The following is an 18,276-nucleotide window of genomic DNA, read 5'->3' as shown; positions in this document are numbered from 1 at the left end:
TATATATATACAATATCATTCAAAAACACTTTTTTAATCACTAATTAAAAAAAGTGTTAGGGCCCATGTCGAGATCCAATAGCCTGCCCTCGTTAAATGGACGGGTAGATTTCAATGCTACCATCTGTCCAAATTACCTCTGCATTCAAAATCCACAACTCCAACACTTTTAGGAAAATTATCAACATCATCATTCTAAATAGATCACCAAACAACAGCAAGTTAGGGAGATTTGATCACTAAACAAAGTAGATTTGATGTTTCATTTGATCAAATCATCAAATCTTATTGTAGATTTAACCTAAGAGACATTTGATTTGAGAGACCCTCAACATTTGGGGAGATGAGAGAGTGACAAAATAATAGAAGCGGAGAAAAAGAAATAAGAGAAAAGGAAGATAAGAAGTAAAGAGGAGAAAGGAAGAAGACATAGAAGCTATAGACGGAGGGAGATGAGAGATGGAGAAAAGAAAAAGAGTCGTGATACATTCACTGAGTATGTAGCTTGACAAATTGTCCCGAGAAGACTAAATGTTTTTTTTTTCATAAATTTTTTTATATTTTTAAATATTTTTTTAAAATAAAATTCACAATATCATTAAAAAAACATTTTCTTAATCACTTAAAAAAAATGTTGGGACTCATATCGAGACCCAAATCTTGGTAGCTATATCATTTTCCAAAGAAAAATGATAGCAAGGATAAAGGGTTGGAACTTGAAATACATATAAAATACACACACACACACATATATATATATATATATTATTTATATTAACTTATCAAGTGGGTAAATAAAACCCAAGACAGCGGATGGGCCACTCTCCACCTACTAGGTAAGTTAAATTTTTTACTTTAATACGTCTTCCCCACCCAAAAAACAGCCAACTTGGGCCTTGGCTAGCCGATTCCTAGTTGGGCGGGTAGGTCAAATTTGGGTGACCCAATGCCCTCCCCGACCCCTGTCAAGTAAGAGAAAATGACGTGGCCATGGAGTACTACACTATCATGACAAATTAAAAGACGACTTGTGTCATCTTATGTAAAGTAGACATTCGAAAATTTCACAAATCTCATTGGAGCTATTTAAGGACCATATCTACGAAGTACAATGGGATTCAAGGGTCGTCTGACCACTTAATTCCCACCACAGACGGTAATGGATTAGGTCCCAATTCCTAAAAAATAACTTTAATTTCAAGCTGATTCTAGCTACCAACACATTACCCACACTTGGCGAGTTGTCCACTTGTTCCACTTATTCATGCAATAAAGTCATCGCAGGATGACACGTGAATGTAACAACAGAAACGTCAAGGTGCTTTTTAGAAAGAAAATACTAGTAGAACACCTTAAACTTACCACAATCTTAAGTTCTTAACCTTCATGCATTTTAATTTTTTTAATTAATAATTAAAAAAGTGATTATTAGTAAAATTATATATATATATATTTTATTTTTTCTTAATAATTAAACATGTAAAAAAATATTTATAAAAAAATGATAAAAAAACCAATCTTCATATTTGTGCTGGCGGCCCACTATCACCATCCTATAACAAATGCACAAACGTTATGTTCTCGTTAAAAAAAAATTGGATTGCACAGTAAAGAAATGTGATTTTTTTTTTTTTGGAGGTCACTTTTTTTTAAAACAAAAAAAAATAAAAACTTGTGTAACATTGATGTATTTAAAGCTTGTATCTTGCATTACTCTAATTAATTCATAATTTTTTTAATAAAATCATATTATTATAATTTTAAAGATTTTTTAAAAATATTATTGTACTAAATAGTTGTATAAAAAATAGTAATTGGGTTGTTGGTTTCTCATTACTAGAAAAAAATATATATATGAGCAAATTATTATACACAAATTTCACAAATTTTCGAATGCCACGTCATCATGAATATTAAAAAGATCTAAAAAAATCAGAAAAGAATAAAATGATTTAAAAAGACAAAATAATAAAGTCTTAGAAAATTAACAAAAAAAATATATATAGACACGAAATATAAAAAAGCATTAGTTTTTTGTTTAAAAACTAATAAAATTATAAAAGTAATAAACTCATTAAAAAAATAAAAATTTAAACAATGTTGATGCTACTGTATCTCCCAGCTTTGACCATTGGTCATGCCTCCTAGTACAAAATATAACTTCTTGTTTTTTTTTCTTTTTTTTTCTGTTTTTTAAATATCTTTAAATATTTTTTTAAAAAATATTAATATATTAATAGTCATTTCTTTAATTATTAAATAAAACAAATTCATAAGCGATCAAATTGAAGAGTCAAACTCATATAACATACTACCATTTTCCTTATAAACATTAAAAGGAAAAAAGCTAACACATTTAAAAAAATATATATATATTATAAAAAAACGCAGAACTACGAACAACAACATTGAATTTCCTTTAAACACTTAGAATTTAATAAATTCATAAAGATTTTTTAAAAGAGGTTATAAATGTTATAAAAATAAACAAAAAATTATATTAAGATAAATTAGAAAATAAAAAATTAACTACTTTAACAAATTTTTATATATATATATATATATATATATATTTAAAACAGAGAATAGCAAACTTTCGACCCTCATAGCTGGCCAGCGGCCGCTCTAGGCTGTCCAGATTTGGCTGCTTAAGGGGTAGCCATTGGCAGCCACATTTCAGTGTGGCTTGAGATGTAAATAGTTTTTGATAAGTTAGTTTTTTTTTTAATCTTAATCTAATTTTTTTAATTTTGTTTATTTTCTAATAATAATCTCAATGTTCTTTTAATCATTAATTTATTGAATTTGAAGTTATTTTTTAAAATTAATTTTATGGTTTTTCAAAAGAAAAAGTAAATAGTTTTTCATTTCTTTGTGTTTTTATTCTTTATTTTGTTGATTTTGTAGGATTTTAAGACTTACTTTATTTTAGAATTTTTTTAATTTTTTACTGTTCATGCTGATGTGGCATGCTAATTTGTTAAAATCTTTAAATGTTGAATGTACATAAGATGACACATTTCGTCTTCTAATTGCTCATAGCATGGTAGTCACGTTAGCATTCTTGGTTAGGAGAGTAACGGAGTTTCGATGGATGGACCAGTTTAAAACATTCATATAAATACAAGTGCTAGTTTTTAACTTTTTAAACCAAATAAATAAATACATATTGGAAGAAAAATTTGAAGTCATACGAGATGAAAATCCTCAAGCATCGATCTATTTCCATAAAACTTTTACTATTATTAATATTTCTTCTCCCAAAAAAAAAAAAAAGAATAAAAAAATAGCTTTCATATGTTGTTGGAGCTGTTTAAGAGATGGATTTATAAGTTTTGTAATAAAGTGGGGGAGCCCATATGGCATGCCCGTTTTGCTGCAAGCCAAGTAACACCTGGCTAGACGTTACGACTAAGAATTGAAGTGAACATAGGGATCACTTCAATTGCTCTTTAATGGCTAGGTTTTGTCGAGCCGTGTGAAATGAAATTGAGTGATTAGTTTTGGTTAGAAAAGTTTCTCATTTACCAGATCCATGGTACTTCCTAACCGTGCTATCCTGCAAAATAACGTGGACACTCCGAGTTATCCTAGTGGGATGCTCAAGTTAATTTTCTCGCGTTTAGACATAGATATGGGATGCTCAAGTTAATTTTGGCAATGCAAGGAGAGAAGTTAATGCTCAAATTGAATACCTATCAAAATTACAAGAGAGGAGCACAGGCCAGCTAACAAAGGAGATAAAGAGTAGATAAACTTTTAGAGGCAGAAAATATCAAGTGGAAACAAAGAGCAAAACAGAAGGGGCTATCTGAGGAGGATAGAAATGCAAAGTATTTTCACCAATGTGCTTTAGATAGGAGGAAAACAAATGTGGTTAGGAGATTGGTGGATAGCAATGGACAAGTAATTAACTCGAGAGAAGAAATCAACAATTTATTCCAAGATTATTTCACAGAGCTTTTTACCTCCTCTAACCCCAGTAATCCAGCAGCATGCATAGCATCAATGGAGGCTCGAGTGACTAAAACACAAAACTCCATGCTGACCAATCTTTAAACCAAACAGAAGGATGGACTAAGTGCTTAAATTATTTTAAGTGAAAATTTTGGTCATGCCATGTCTTATCATATTTTGATATGATTTGTTAATTTTTTAGAATAATAAGTGAAGGTTTGATTTTGAGATTAGAAACATGTCATGATAGGTTTTACTTGTAGCTTGTGTTGATCACCAAGCACTTGGTGGTATTTTTGTAAATACTAGAAAAATTTGAAGTTCATGAAATTTGGTTAAATTTGAGGTTTGTCTAGAAATAGTGAAAATTAAGGCCTTAGAGGCAAATTTTGAGAGTGTAGGGGTATTTTTGTAAATACTCATTTTTGAAGCCTTTTGATTATAAATATCTTCTGTAGTGGAATAAATTCTAACTTAGTATAAATTTGATTTTAGGCGCTATGATTTTTTAAACTCAAGAAGTTTGTATGTTGGCCTTTAACTTACACCTTGATAGGTTATTTATGATTGATTGATAAATGCGGCATTCATGTTATAATTATCATTTTGAGCATAAAATATCATGTTATATGATACATTAAGTACAAACCTACATGACATGTGAAAGTTTCACAATTTCTTTTAGCATATTACATATAAATGTTATTTTCACATGAAAGCTTGCTACACATACACATGTCATGAACTACATATTTCAAATATAGCATGAAAATAATTTGTCACAACCCCAAAGTGCTTAAATAGATGTACTCTAGACGTTGCGGTCTCTCTTTAGGGGTGCTAACCACAAGGTGTAGGTGGGGTACCCCCTTCTCACACCCTACACCCAGCATGGGTGGAGGGGAAGTTTTACCCATTGGATCTGGGTCCCAGACCCCAAGCCCAATTTTTCCTGTTTGACCCACGACTAAAAAGCCCATAAATACAAATGAAAACGGAAAAAAAAGCCCATAAATACAAAATGGAAACAGGAAAAATAATCAAAAAACAACAAAAAAATTTCAAAAAAAAAAATGAAAACAACAGATCCACGTATCCATCATCCAATAGTTACAAATGTATAAAAGAAATATACTTAAACGTTTGGACAGAGACCAGCCATTCCAACAAAATTACCTTTTCGGACGGTATTTTCCAACCCAAAACGTTTCGTCCCATCATCCATTAAAGCGTTTTGAAACGAAATTTGTCACATTCATTTAAAAGCGAACTATTTATGGCATTGTTAATTCCTCCACATGGCCACATGAGCTGGAAGCTTCAGTTTTTAACAAGATTGTACCTACCTGACGGAAACTCTATATAATCAAAGATATATAGTTTGATCTTTAAATTCCAAGTTGGACTTTTATCTTCTAAATTAGGAATAACTTCATTTATTGGACCTCTATCTTCTAAATGTAAGTGGCTGCAATATCACGAGTAGTCCTAATCGTAGCAAACAATTTGGCCGACAAACCACTGGCGCTGCCAATAATAATTTTGACTCATCTCTCACGCTAAATTGACTGCATCGACCCATGCAATTCTATTTCTTGTGTGAACTTTCCGTGAACGCAGGCTTATGTTGACTAGTCCCCTCCTGAACTTGCATCGTGTAGTTACCGCTATATCTGCATCATCATTATCATTCCAAGTTGGACTTTTATCTTCTAAATTAGGCATAGCTTCATTTATTGGACCTCTATCTTCTAAATGTAAGTGGCTGCAATATCACGAGTAGTCCCAGTCTATATAATTTCGTAGCAAACAAGTTGGCCGACAGACCACTGGCACTGCCAATAATAATTTTGACTCATCTCTCACGCTAAATTGATTGCATCAACCCATGCAATTCTATTTCTTGTGTGAACTTTCCGTGAACGCCGGCTTATGTTGACTAGTCCCCCTCCTGTACTTGCATCGTGTAGTTTCAGCTATGGGTCAGGCTAGCGTGCCGCGCTGCAAGTGATCCCTAGTGTTAAATTTGTATTTTATTTTTATTTCATTTTTTTACTCATATTTTTTATCATTTTTAAATATTTTTAAAAAAATAAAAAAAACACTAATATATTAAAAATTACTTCCTTAATTATTCAATAAAACTGGGACTAGTGCAGATAATAACATACTGGTACATGGAGTAAAAAATAATAAGTACTTGCCAAAACTCTCTCTCTATTATATATATATATAGACAAATATATATCAAAGATAGTTTGATCTTTAAATTCCAAGTGCACATTCTTTAAATATTGGACTTTTATCTTCTAAAGGAATAACTTCATATATTGAACCATTATCTTCTAAATTAATGTAAGTGGCTGCAATATCACGACTAGTCGCAATCTATATATATAATTTCGTAGCAAACAATAGACACTATGGCATAAGAGATGATTAAGAAGTGTAGTAAATTTGTATTCTTGTAAAGTGTATTAATTATTTTTGTTCTAACTTAAATCAGCGTGACAAATTTCTTAAATGTACGTGCAATTAAACACGCGTAGGATAATAACTTTGAAATAACAGAAAGCTGTGTTTGAGTTTGAAATTTTATTCAAAGAGAAGAGTTTTCTCACTTATATATGTTAACTGTAATTATGACATCATCACTAGTTGATCTCCCTACGCGAAGATCCGATAGTTTTAACTGTAATTAGAAATTTTTGAGCTGCCACTAATGGGTATGAAACTACACAAATAATTAAATTGTTTGGACAGAGAGCCATTCCAACAAAATTACTTTTTAGGACCCGGATTTTCCAATCCAATAATTTATATTTCAACTGATCCCTAAAATCATCTTGGGACCAAAAGGTCTATAACAAAATTAAAGCGTTATGAAACTAAATTAGTAATTCATTTAAAAGCGAATTATTTATGGCGTTGTTAATTCATCCACAAGCTTTAAGAGAAATGTTACTTATAATATTTATACTACACATCAATAACAATCACATATTAGCGCGTGGGGCAAGGGATGATAAAGTATAATTTTTCATAGCAAAAATCAACAAGATCGTATTTACCTGACCAAACTCTCTCTCTCTCTCTCTCTATATATATATATCAAAGATAGTTTTTTCTTTAAATTCGAAGTTGGACTTTTATCTTCTAAATTAATGTAAGTGGCTGCAATATCACGAGTGGTCGCAATCTATATAATTTCGTAGCAAACAAGTTGGCCGACAAAGCTGTGGAAACCGGCCTAAGATGTTAGATATTGTATAATATAGCTTTGTTTTTAGTTTGTGCATCAGTGATTTCAAACCGTTGGATTAGACATTTTTAACATCTCATAAACAATGAACAAAATGAGACTATCTTCCCCTCTTCAATGAAAATTTGAAAATTAATACTGTCAACGTAGAACTAGTTTCAATTAGTTTATGAGTTGAGTTCTTCTAAGCCAAAAGTTTACCTGCAAGTCATTGTGTAATTATTCTTTTATAAAAAAATTTGTGTAGACATAATAATTCTCTAAAAATTGTTCAAAGCCCCTATAGAATAGAGCCCCAGACTTGAGAAATATTGATACGACTATACAACTAGCTGACACTTGCAAGTAAAACTAAACTAAACACTAGCAAAGTTTAGCTGACACTTGCAAGCCATGCATGTTTATCTCTGTGATAGGTTTGTACATTCTATGGATAGCCAAGCAGAACATAAATCAATTTGTAACCAAAGAAATTGCACTCAAAATAGAGACCACTATTTTATACTTTCACGGGGCCATAAATCATAATAGAACAAAATCTCATGCCTTGGGATCTTCAGATACAATGCAATAAAAAAAAATATTATACAGATTAGATAAGATCATATAATCAAGTCAAAATTTCAGATTTCATACTCACATTTTTTATAGTAGAGAAACAGAGTACAAAAATTGCTCATATCAACATCAGTCATGATAAAATTTCACTTTTTTCACCAAAGTGATTGCACTCAAAACTGAGACTAGTGTAGATAATAACCAAGGTTGTTTCATAACAAAATATGCAAGTTTTCCACAAAACTAACCCTAATCAATTTTAGGCAATGTCTAGGATAAGTGCACCACTTACCCAGACTTTTTAGCATAACCGACTTGTCTCACAACATAATAGCCAAAATCATTCAATACCTAAACACAATTAGTAAAATATATAAGTGAATAGAATTTAGCTAGCACCTCTACAATAAGACATAATGCGCTAACTCCAAAATCCGAGCTTTCTATCTCGTGACCTAATTACCCAACCTCCACACTAGTGTTGCGTAGCAGGTCAAACCTCCCTATAGAAGACCCGTTTTTCACAATTTAGCTGTAACGCACCCAACCAGCCAAATTTCAAAAGCATGTTTTTATACCAATCGACTTACTAGTACTCCAATTGATCATTTTCATAATTCATCCCCACCCACTTACTTCCATCAACAAGTCAACAACCAAATCCCATCCAGCCTCATTGAAATATTACAATAACCATACCAATAATCCACCTGGCAGTGTAACTGGGGTGAATTGAGAGAGGGAGAGTGAAGTAGATGAAGAGAGAGATGAGAAGGGTCAAGTGGCTTACCAACATCGTGCTCGTTGTCGAGATCAGGAGCAGCGATGGTGGCAAGTATAGTGAACGAGGTATGGGGCTAAGGCTTGAGGCAAAGAGTAATGTTTGAGGCATAAGAAGCTTGATAGTGGTGGTGTGTGGTGGGGCTGACTATTACAACGATGTAGTGTAGGAAAGAGAGAGATGGGAGATGGTTAGAGAGACAGGGAGTGAGAGCCACAGATGGAGAGAGAGAAGAGACAAGGCCTTAGTAGCGACAGGGCATGATGATCTAGGACACAATGAGAGAGAGAGAGAGAGAGAGAGAGGGTGGGTGAGAGAGATGAGAAGAGACTAAGAGGGAACCAGCCTGAGAGAGATAGATGTCGTGGCTGAGAGAGAGGAGAGGGATTTGGAGTGGGCATTGGAAATTGTAGCAGCGTGTGGGAGGGGCAAGTTTGACTAGAAGATACCATGTGGCATGGAGTTCCTCCACCCTTGGAATGCCGAGCACTTTAGAAGATACTATGTTTAACTCGTGCTGTATTAATTTCAGTGCAATGAATAAACTCTTTTGCTTACAAAGTACTTTATTTTGCATCATTTTTTCTACACTCTTATGCTAGGAGTGAAAACTAATAGATATGGTTCGGTTTCAGTCCAAAATTGAAACTAAACCAACAACTTTTAAACATGTCTAAAACTAGTTGAAACCATCCAATGAAGGGGGAGAAACCGAGCAACGTTGTTCTCGGCATAAATCTGGTTGGTTTGTCGGTGTCCCGTCAGTGGCACGATGAGAGAGAGAATTTCATGATGTGAGAGAAAATGGTGCCGCACTACTATGTCCATGCAGTGAGGAGAGAGAGATGGGAGGTGGCCTTACTGCGTGAGAGAGAGAGAGAGAGAGAGAGAGAGAGAGAGAGAGAGAGAGAGAGGAATGAAAAAGTGAGGAGTGAGAAAGTGAAGAAGAAATGAGATCGAGAGAAGAAGAGGGAGGGGAGGGGCTAGGGGTATTCAAACCCTAATTCCAAACGACGCTGTTTGGTTTATTAAACCAAATGGCGTCACTTCATTTTAATTTTTTTTTTCCAAACTACATCTTTTTACTTAAAATATATATAAGAAATATATATATATTGTATCGGCCGATTCGGTGCTTGACGTCGGTTCACCAAATTCCTACAACCTATTGACTGGTTATTCATTATTTTTGACTAGTTCCTCACTTTGGCAGCCAGTTCCCATCGGGCATGTCGATTTGATCGGTTCTTGTACACCCTACTTATCGCCAAGATTACGCGGTCAAGGCATTCTCCCATTACACCCATTGCCAAAGTTACACAAACGAGGCATCCTCTCACTATGCTCTGATTGACATGGTCAAGGCATCCTCCCGTGACACCCATCGCTAGAGTTACGCGATCAAGGTATCCTCCAGCTACACTCTTATCACCATAGTTACATGGTCGAGGCACCCTCCCACTACACTCTTATCACAAGTTTGGGGAAGTTGGAGGATTAGAGAAGTCAAGATGGAGAGGGACTACTATATTCCTAGTTGGGGAAAGTTGGAGGGGTTCACCACCCTCAGTAGGAGGAATGCTGAAAGATGAGGAATGGATTGTCACCCCACTTGCGTCAACCCCCAAGGATCCCATAAGAGAAAGTGTTGGAAAGATGAAGGAAATCTCTAGGGCGATCCCACCCTAGAGAGTTTAGGTGACTGGCGAGCCAAGCACAGCAACAGTTGCCCTCGCCGACAGGCCCTTTACATATTCAAATCACAAAGACTCCCCAAAGACATCAAAAGAATGAGGGAAGCCACTCGATGTACGTAATAGGTGGAGCACTCAAGCAATTCGGGGCCACTGATGAGAGGAAGTCTGTGGAGCAACCTCAGGAGGAGAATTATGCGATAGAGCATACTCAACCTCTATCACCAACTCTAGATCAGCCTTAGCTTGGGCCATAATCTCATCGAAAGGAGTTGGCCATGGGCACTAGAGGGCGGCCTGAGCCCTCTCCACCACTAGCCAAGGGTGGTGGAGAGGGTTTGGCTAGTGGTGGAGAGGGTCTACCCCTTGTGGAGTTGGATTCATCCGAAAGCTTCACTCTTACACAAGCTTTCTTCTACTTCTTACCCACCGCCACTGGCCGTTGGCCTCTTTTCAACCCACTCGCCAGCGATGGAGAGCCCAAGAATTGGCAACTGAAAATATGCGCCCTATTAGGTGATGTGTTTAATTTCTATACAAGTTTTGTCATACTTTTGCCCTTATTTTTGTATTAGTTTGTGTTTAATTTTCTTAGTTATTAGATTATTTATTTATTTATGTAGCAATAAATAAATTGAAAGAGTCATGAGAATTAACGAAAGCCTTCCTTTTCAAATTCAAATTTCCTTCATCAAGAGTCCAATAAAATTTTATTTTCTCGAATGTTTTGAAATACCCTTTAGTATTTTAAGTATAACTTTTTCTAGAGAACTCCAAAAAAAAAATAGATCTGGGTATCTACGGAAAGCTAAGAAGAAATCCTACAACTTTTTGTGTTGAAGACTTTCAAGAAAAAGAAGATCTATATAGAGAAAAAAATATGTCAAGGCAGCAGCAGAAAAACAGCCGATTTTTGTGAGAATCTTGTTTTGGGGAGATAAGAGGGAGGACGACTAAAGCCTTGAAAATTGAGGATTTTCTTCACCATTAAAGATGAATTCGAACCTTGAAAAAAGAAGAAGAAGACAGAGGCCGAATTAACTTACAGTTTACTTCTTAACTCTTTCATCTTCTCTTTGTACAATTTTCATTATGAATTCCAGAATTATTATGGTTTGTTTTTATTCTATTATGTGCTAATTTCTATTACTAAGGCTACGATGTAGCCTTTCTAAGACAATTCTGAATCTTATTTTTACGTGATCATAATTTTATCATTCCTTTTGAACATACATCATTGAGTTTAATGTTTTCAATTATCTTGCCAATAGTTGAGTGATTTGTTGTACATGTTAATTCGAGAGGTGATGCATGTAGTTTAGGTTCGTATGATTTATGCCATGAATTGACGAAAGATAGGAATATACTAACGTGATTTATACGGTTTTTATGTAAAATATTATAAATCTTAATGTGTTCAAATACTTTTAAATTCACATAGACATACCGCAAGTTATCATATGTTAGGTAATTCTAATTCTACTCGCGAGAGTCTTAGATTAGTTAGAATATTTTGTCGTCATCTAAGATGATAATTGTTTGATTGCATAATTAAGATTTGGGATCGGATTGATTAGGGAAGTCGGATGCCTTAGCATTTTCTTAGTGGGTGAAATCTTCTTCTTTTTAAGTATTTGGTCAATTCTTCATTTGTTGATTTAATTTTTATTTTTTTTATTTTTTTTTTCATATTCAAAATCCACCACTTTTTTTTTTATTTTCAAATAATTTTGAATTAGAACAATTACAATAGTTAATAGGTAAATAGTCATCATGAGTTCAACATCCTTCTTTATCACTATATTGCTTGTTACAATTTTGTGCACTTGTAAATTTTCGTAACAAATTTTTGGCACCGATGCCGAGGACTATTTATTTCCTATTACTTTTGATACCAACTAGTTCTATGTTAATTTGATTTTTCTTTATCTTAATCTTAATTTTTAATTTTGTTTTTAGTTTGCTTTTTATTTTCAGGCTTCTCGAGTTGTGCATGAGACGTACTCGAAATTTGGATTTAGTACCTTTTAACCCTGAAATTGAATGCACCCTTCGTCATTTGAACAAAGAAAATAAGAAGGTTTCCACAGCCAAGAACGAAGCAATGGAAAATCAACTTGGAAACAAAACTTTGGGAGATATGTTGTTCCCTTGGTCACTGGAGCTACTTCCAGTATTAGACAACTTGTCATTCAAGCCAATAACTTTGAGATAAAGCTTCGAATGGTAGCCTCAACAGTGCAATTCAATGGCATGCCACATAATGATCCAAATGCTCACATAGCTAATTTTCTGGAGTTATGTGATACTTTTAAACATAACAGAGTTTCTGATGATGCTATTAGATTGAGACTGTTTCCATTCTCCCTACGAGACAAGGCAAATGCAAGGTTAAACTCACTTTCACCATTAAATATGACTGCATGGGACGATTTGGTTAAAAAATTTGCAGCAAAGTTCTGTCCTCCAACCAAAACCATAAAGATGCGAAACAATATCACCACTTTTGTCTAATTTGATATGAAGTCGTTTTGGGAAACTTGGGAGAGGTATAAAGAATTGCTTAGAAATTTTCCACATCATGGACTTCCTGTTTGGATTCAAGTGAAAATCTTCTATATTGGTTTGTAGCCTACTACACGTACAATGATTGATGCGGTAGCCAGAGGGACTTTGATAAAGAAATCACCGGGAGAAGCATATGAGTTGGTGGAGGAGATGACAACCAACAATTACCAATGGCCAGCGAAACGAGTGACACCTAAAAGAACCCTAGTGGTTCATGAAATTGATTCTTTTACTACTTTAGCTGCTCAAGTTGCAACTTTATCTAAGAAATTAGACAATATCAATATGAGTGCCATTCAATCTACTAATATAATTTCTGAATTTTGTGCAGGGAATCATATGGGGGTAGATTTTCAAGTGAGAAATTCATTCTCCAACAATAGTTCAGAGCAAGCAAACTTTGTGTCAAATTACCAATGACAAAACAATCCTTATTCCAACACTTACAATCCAGGATGGCGAAACCACCCAAATTTCTTATGGATCAACTTCCAAAATGTTTCCAAGCCTCTATTAGGTTTTCAAAATCAATAACAAGAGAAGAAGCTGAATATGGGAGGAGGTTATGGCACAATTTAGCTGTTGAAGACTTATGAGTTGGCCTCGGGTCAAAAAAATCAATATGGCTAAAACTTCTATGGTTTTTAGTCATAATGTAAGGGCGGATATTTGGAGACAGATTTTGGATCCGTGGCATATTGAGGTTGAAAATAAGTATGAGAAGTATCTTGGCTTGCCACCTATTTTTGGCAAGTCTAAGATGCATGCTTTTTCTGATATCAAGCATCGGGTTTGGAAGAAGTTACAGAGTTGGAAAGAAAAGTTGTTATCCCAAGGGGGTAGAGAAGTGTTGATTAAAGCAATGTTGATTCCCACCTATTCTATGAGTTGTTTCCTTCTTCCTCAGGTTCTTTGTTTTGATCTAGAGGCTATGATGGCTCGCTTTTGGTGGGGTCAAATAGGGGATCAGAGGAAGATTCATTGGGTCAACTAGTCTAAACTTTGTGAGACTAAAGCCAATGGTGGGATGGGGTTCAAAGATTTGAGTGATTTTAATATGGCTCTTTTGGCTAAACAAGGGTGGCGGATTTTGAATGGCGAAGGTTCCCTTTTGCACCGACTCTTTAAAGCAAAGTATTTTGCTCAGACCAGATTTTTGGAGTCTTCGTTGGGGCGGAATCCATCTTACACTTGGAGGATTATTTGGGAAGCGATGTATATTCTTCAGAACGGGTGTAGAGGAGGATTGGGGATGGTTTGACTGTGAGAGTATAGAAAAACAAGTGGATATCAAATTTAGATTCAAATTTGGTGGACCATGCTACTTTGGTTAGTGCCTATGAAGATGGTAATGATATTGTTGCGGATCTATTAGATCTTGATTCGAAGTGGTGGAATATTGATAAGGTGAGAGCTCTCTTCAATCCAACTATAGCGGATAAAATTCTAAAAATCCCAGTTTGTCTAGGGGACCAGCCTGATAAACTCATATGGGGGGCAAATAGGACTAGTATCTTTAGTGTGAAATCAGCTTATCAGTGGTTGAGGAAGAATAAGAGAAGGGTTGTGGGAGAATCTTCTACTGCTATGGTTCAGAGGGATCTTTGGAAGGCAATTTGGCAGATGAGTATTCAACATAGAGTGAAAATATTTTCATGGCGTGCTTGTTTAGTGTCTGCCAACAGTTGCTAATTTGATGAGGAAAAATGTAAATGTTGGAGTGGGTTGCTTGTAACAGCCTGCTAGAAATTCAATGGTGAGATTTCTATAAACTTTAGGAACCTCGTGAAAGCCTCATAAGTTTTCACAAATCAACTAATCGTATAGGTTTTAGTTTGTCAACATAGTCAGTGTTATTATCACCCACTGTAGTGCCAGAAATGTGATTTTAATTATTTGAGATAGTTAGAATTGTCAGAATACATTATGGTCTGCGCCACTAGACTCAATTGATTATTTAGAATTTTATGGTGCAATAACCCATTTTTATAATCTCAGACGAAATGCTTATTCGAAACTGTGAAATTATTTTTAGAGGCACTTCGGGATTGAGTTTTGGTAAACGATTTTTATTGTAGGTTAATATGATTATTTAGGATTTTTCAGTACTAAGTTTATTACCCATTTTTTCGAAGTGAATAGTAACCTCAACAAGCGTACTAAATGCAGTGTTTTCAAAATCACAGTGTGGAATGTCCAAATTAGGTTAAAAGTTTTATTTGGACACTTGACAAGATCTTAACCACACAGTGTGAATAGAATTAGACATTTGGCACAAAGAGGAACTATTAGATGGATTTGTGAAGGAAATCAAGGTATGAGATCATGTCACCTAAGCAAAACTTTTTTTCATCTTACCAACCAAATTGTGCCAGACCAAAAAGAGTTTCAACCCTAGAGAGACACTAAATGGTTAGAATCCAATTGAAACCTTAAAAGCTTGGTTGAAAAATGAAACCCTAAACGGTTTTTCTAAATCCTAAAGTTGGCCTCTAAACCCATTTTGATCCGATTTCTAACATTGTGTTTAATCACTTGATTAAATCACTTCCACATGCTATTAATTCATCGAATCCTTGTAAAACCTGTACTCAGAGAGGAAAAAGAGATAAGTTGATATATAGTATATTGTAAAAGTCAATATGTAAATAAAAAAAAAATGGTTTTGATAATGTATCTTAAAAGAAATAATGATAGGCTTACTACCCCTCTTACTACTCTTTTTATTTTTTAATTAATTTATTTATTTAATGGTTAAAGAAGTGACTATTAGTAAGGCTATATATATTTTTTTAATTTTTTTAATAATAGAGGATGTTAAAAAGATACTTTAAAGAAAATAATAGAAAAAATAAAAATTTTAAATACATTAGAATAATAAATAGGTGGTAAGAAGATAATATGTGTACCTTTATTGATTTAAAAGATGAGATGAAAAAGTCATTAGGAGTGCTATAAACAAGAATAGAAGATACATTAGAGATTTGTAACTTTCCGCTCAAGCTTTGCAAGAAAGTATCAATTATTGATGTGCAACACTTGGTATCACGACAAAAGAGGATCCAACCAAAACTGCATGCAAACAGATCGCCCAGCAAGGGGACCACGCAGTTTCAAAAAGAAAATCTCTCAGGCGGCCATTGGATATGTACAATATTTTATATTGAGGTCTTGATCTATCAAATAATGAAAGTCACGGGTGTTACGGGGTTGGGTCCTTATAATATGACAGATGGGAAAAAGGGTAACGCATAATGAATGAGAGATTCCCAATTCATACAACTATACACCAAAAGGCGTGGTTATTGTGAACTGCGATCGAGATCAGGATCATGTTTCTTTTCAAACCCTTAACTTTTTTATATACCAACACAAAGTACACAACATTCAGTCATTAAATTTGTTATTTTGTCCTACTATAAATATCTTGTTGAACTCAAACAGTAGGGTTTTAACTTTTCTTTTTAAGAGAAAATGCACATGCCTACCACTACCGAAAGGCTATTGAGAGAAAATATGAGAGACGAGAAAAGAAAGGCTCTCTCATATTAGGCTCTCTCATATTTAGTATTATCTATCGTTAATAACACAGTGCGAAGTGGGGCTAATCGACATCGTCTTTCATGAGCAAACATTTTCTTGGATGCTCCACCATGTCAAGAAGTGAATAGAAAGACTCAAAAGTAGGCGTGCATTTCAACAAGGCATAATTTCTTAGAAAACAAGGTGGCCCACAAAGCATGCACTACCAATAATAATTTTGCCTCGTCTCTCACAGTATTCACAACCGTCAACTCATGCAATTATATTCTTGTGAACTTCCCTTGATCAACGCGGGCTTATGTTTACTCTTCCAGTACCTGAATGTAGTTACCCCTATATCTCCATTATTATACATTTTTATATATATATATATATATATATATGTTTGTCTACAGAAAGCTGTGGAAATTAACCACGCCCTCTCTCCTATTCCAGCTCTTCCTTTCTTTGATCACCCGGATCTCTGGCTCTATGTGTTGGTGGAAAGAGGAATGACTTTCCCTGCTAAACTCATGTGACGACAACAACCGCACGTTATTATCTTTACATGGTAGTAAATACCAGGTAACTCAAATCAATTACAACAACTACACGTTTCGAATGGTAGAAAGTGAAATGAAAAAGAAAGAAACATAGGGAAAAATTTATTTTGGTTCCAAATAGTCAGTGTCAACGTCCCAGACTCGTCCCGTACGCGACTTCCTCTTCCTGGAATATTTCAACGAGAAAGACGTCATATTAGCACCATTTTTGCAAAACTCTATTCACAGAATCTGGGCCATGGTATTGCACAGCAGAAGCAACAATCAAGGAACAAAGTTATCATTCCGAATATGGGACTGTCAGAATCTGCATACCGTTGGAAGCAAAAATCAATAAAATAAATAAATAAATTCAACAAAGAAATGCAGTGACTTAACTTATAAAGATATAGCTTAATATCAAAAGTAGTTCACATAAGAACAAAAAAACCAATTAATTATTCCCCACAAACAGTAGGCCAATTTTGCACGAAATCTACGACTTCATTCGGCTCCAATTTTTGGAATTTTTATTTTACGATTTCCAACTGCAAACCAGAAGTACTCTACCCAGATAGAAGACCAATAGATTCCCAAATTCAACGAAAATCCTCTACACAATCGAAACCCTTTTTTCCACCTTCCCAGAATAAAACCAACCAAGAACACAAATCAGGAATCCCTAATCGAAGCCACTAAACCGCCACCAAAAAATTAAAAATTAAAGCAAAACCAATGAAATGAAAAAGGAAATGTTCAAATCAACCAACCTCGTAATGGTAATATCCGACGACACGGCCTCGTAATGGTAAACAGATTCACAAACGAAACAAGCGGTCACGGAAATGAAAAAAAAAAAAAAATTTCCAGACACTTCAGAGTCTCAGACCAATCTTACAAGAAAACCTAAAATAGAGAAGTGAAACTTAGAGAGAGAAACAAATACAGAGTAAGAGAGAAGCATACCATATTCATAGAAAATTCATGTCCACGCCGGAAATGGAACTCTGCCGACCAGTTTTTGCAAAAAATGGAAGTGGAGCTCTTCATAAGTTCGGTTTTGCAGTTTCAGGGGGGGAGGGAGGCGTGCGAAGAAAGGAATTAGACCTGTAGATTCAGCCGAGAGGGAGGGAGAGAGTCGAGAGACAATAAATCTGAATTTTCTTTTTTAAAATATTTTGTATGTGCCAATTAAAAAATGACACGTGGCATCGGTTGATTCTCGGTCCCAACTCTCGGTTCGGCTTGCATGTTCCATCCCCAAAAGTCTATAACAAAATTAAAGCGTCAAATTTATTTAAAAGCGAATTATTTATTGCGTTGTTAATTCCTCCACATGGGGAATCTTCATTGGACTTTTATATCATGAGTAGTCCCAATCTATATAATTAA

At 34.6% G+C, this 18,276-nt stretch overlaps 1 long non-coding RNA gene across 2 annotated transcripts; it reads right to left on the bottom strand.

The window, feature by feature from the left end:
* Positions 1-16,878: 16,878 nt before the first annotated feature.
* Positions 16,879-18,176, bottom strand: LOC122318537. 2 transcript variants are annotated; one of them, XR_006244859.1, is made up of 2 exons: positions 17,851-18,176; positions 16,879-17,212 (listed from the first exon to the last, which is right to left on the bottom strand). It is a non-coding gene; the product is annotated as an uncharacterized LOC122318537 (long non-coding RNA). The 2 variants fall into 2 exon arrangements; XR_006244858.1 differs by having other exon boundaries at positions 16,879-17,071.
* Between the last annotated feature and the right edge of the window lie 100 nt (positions 18,177-18,276).

The sequence above is a fragment of the Carya illinoinensis genome, chromosome 8 (genome assembly GCF_018687715.1).
Source record: "Carya illinoinensis cultivar Pawnee chromosome 8, C.illinoinensisPawnee_v1, whole genome shotgun sequence".
In the NCBI taxonomy this organism is placed as follows: domain Eukaryota; kingdom Viridiplantae; phylum Streptophyta; class Magnoliopsida; order Fagales; family Juglandaceae; genus Carya; species Carya illinoinensis.
Note: the sequence above shows the minus strand (reverse complement) of the source record. Positions and strands in the feature narration are given on the sequence as shown.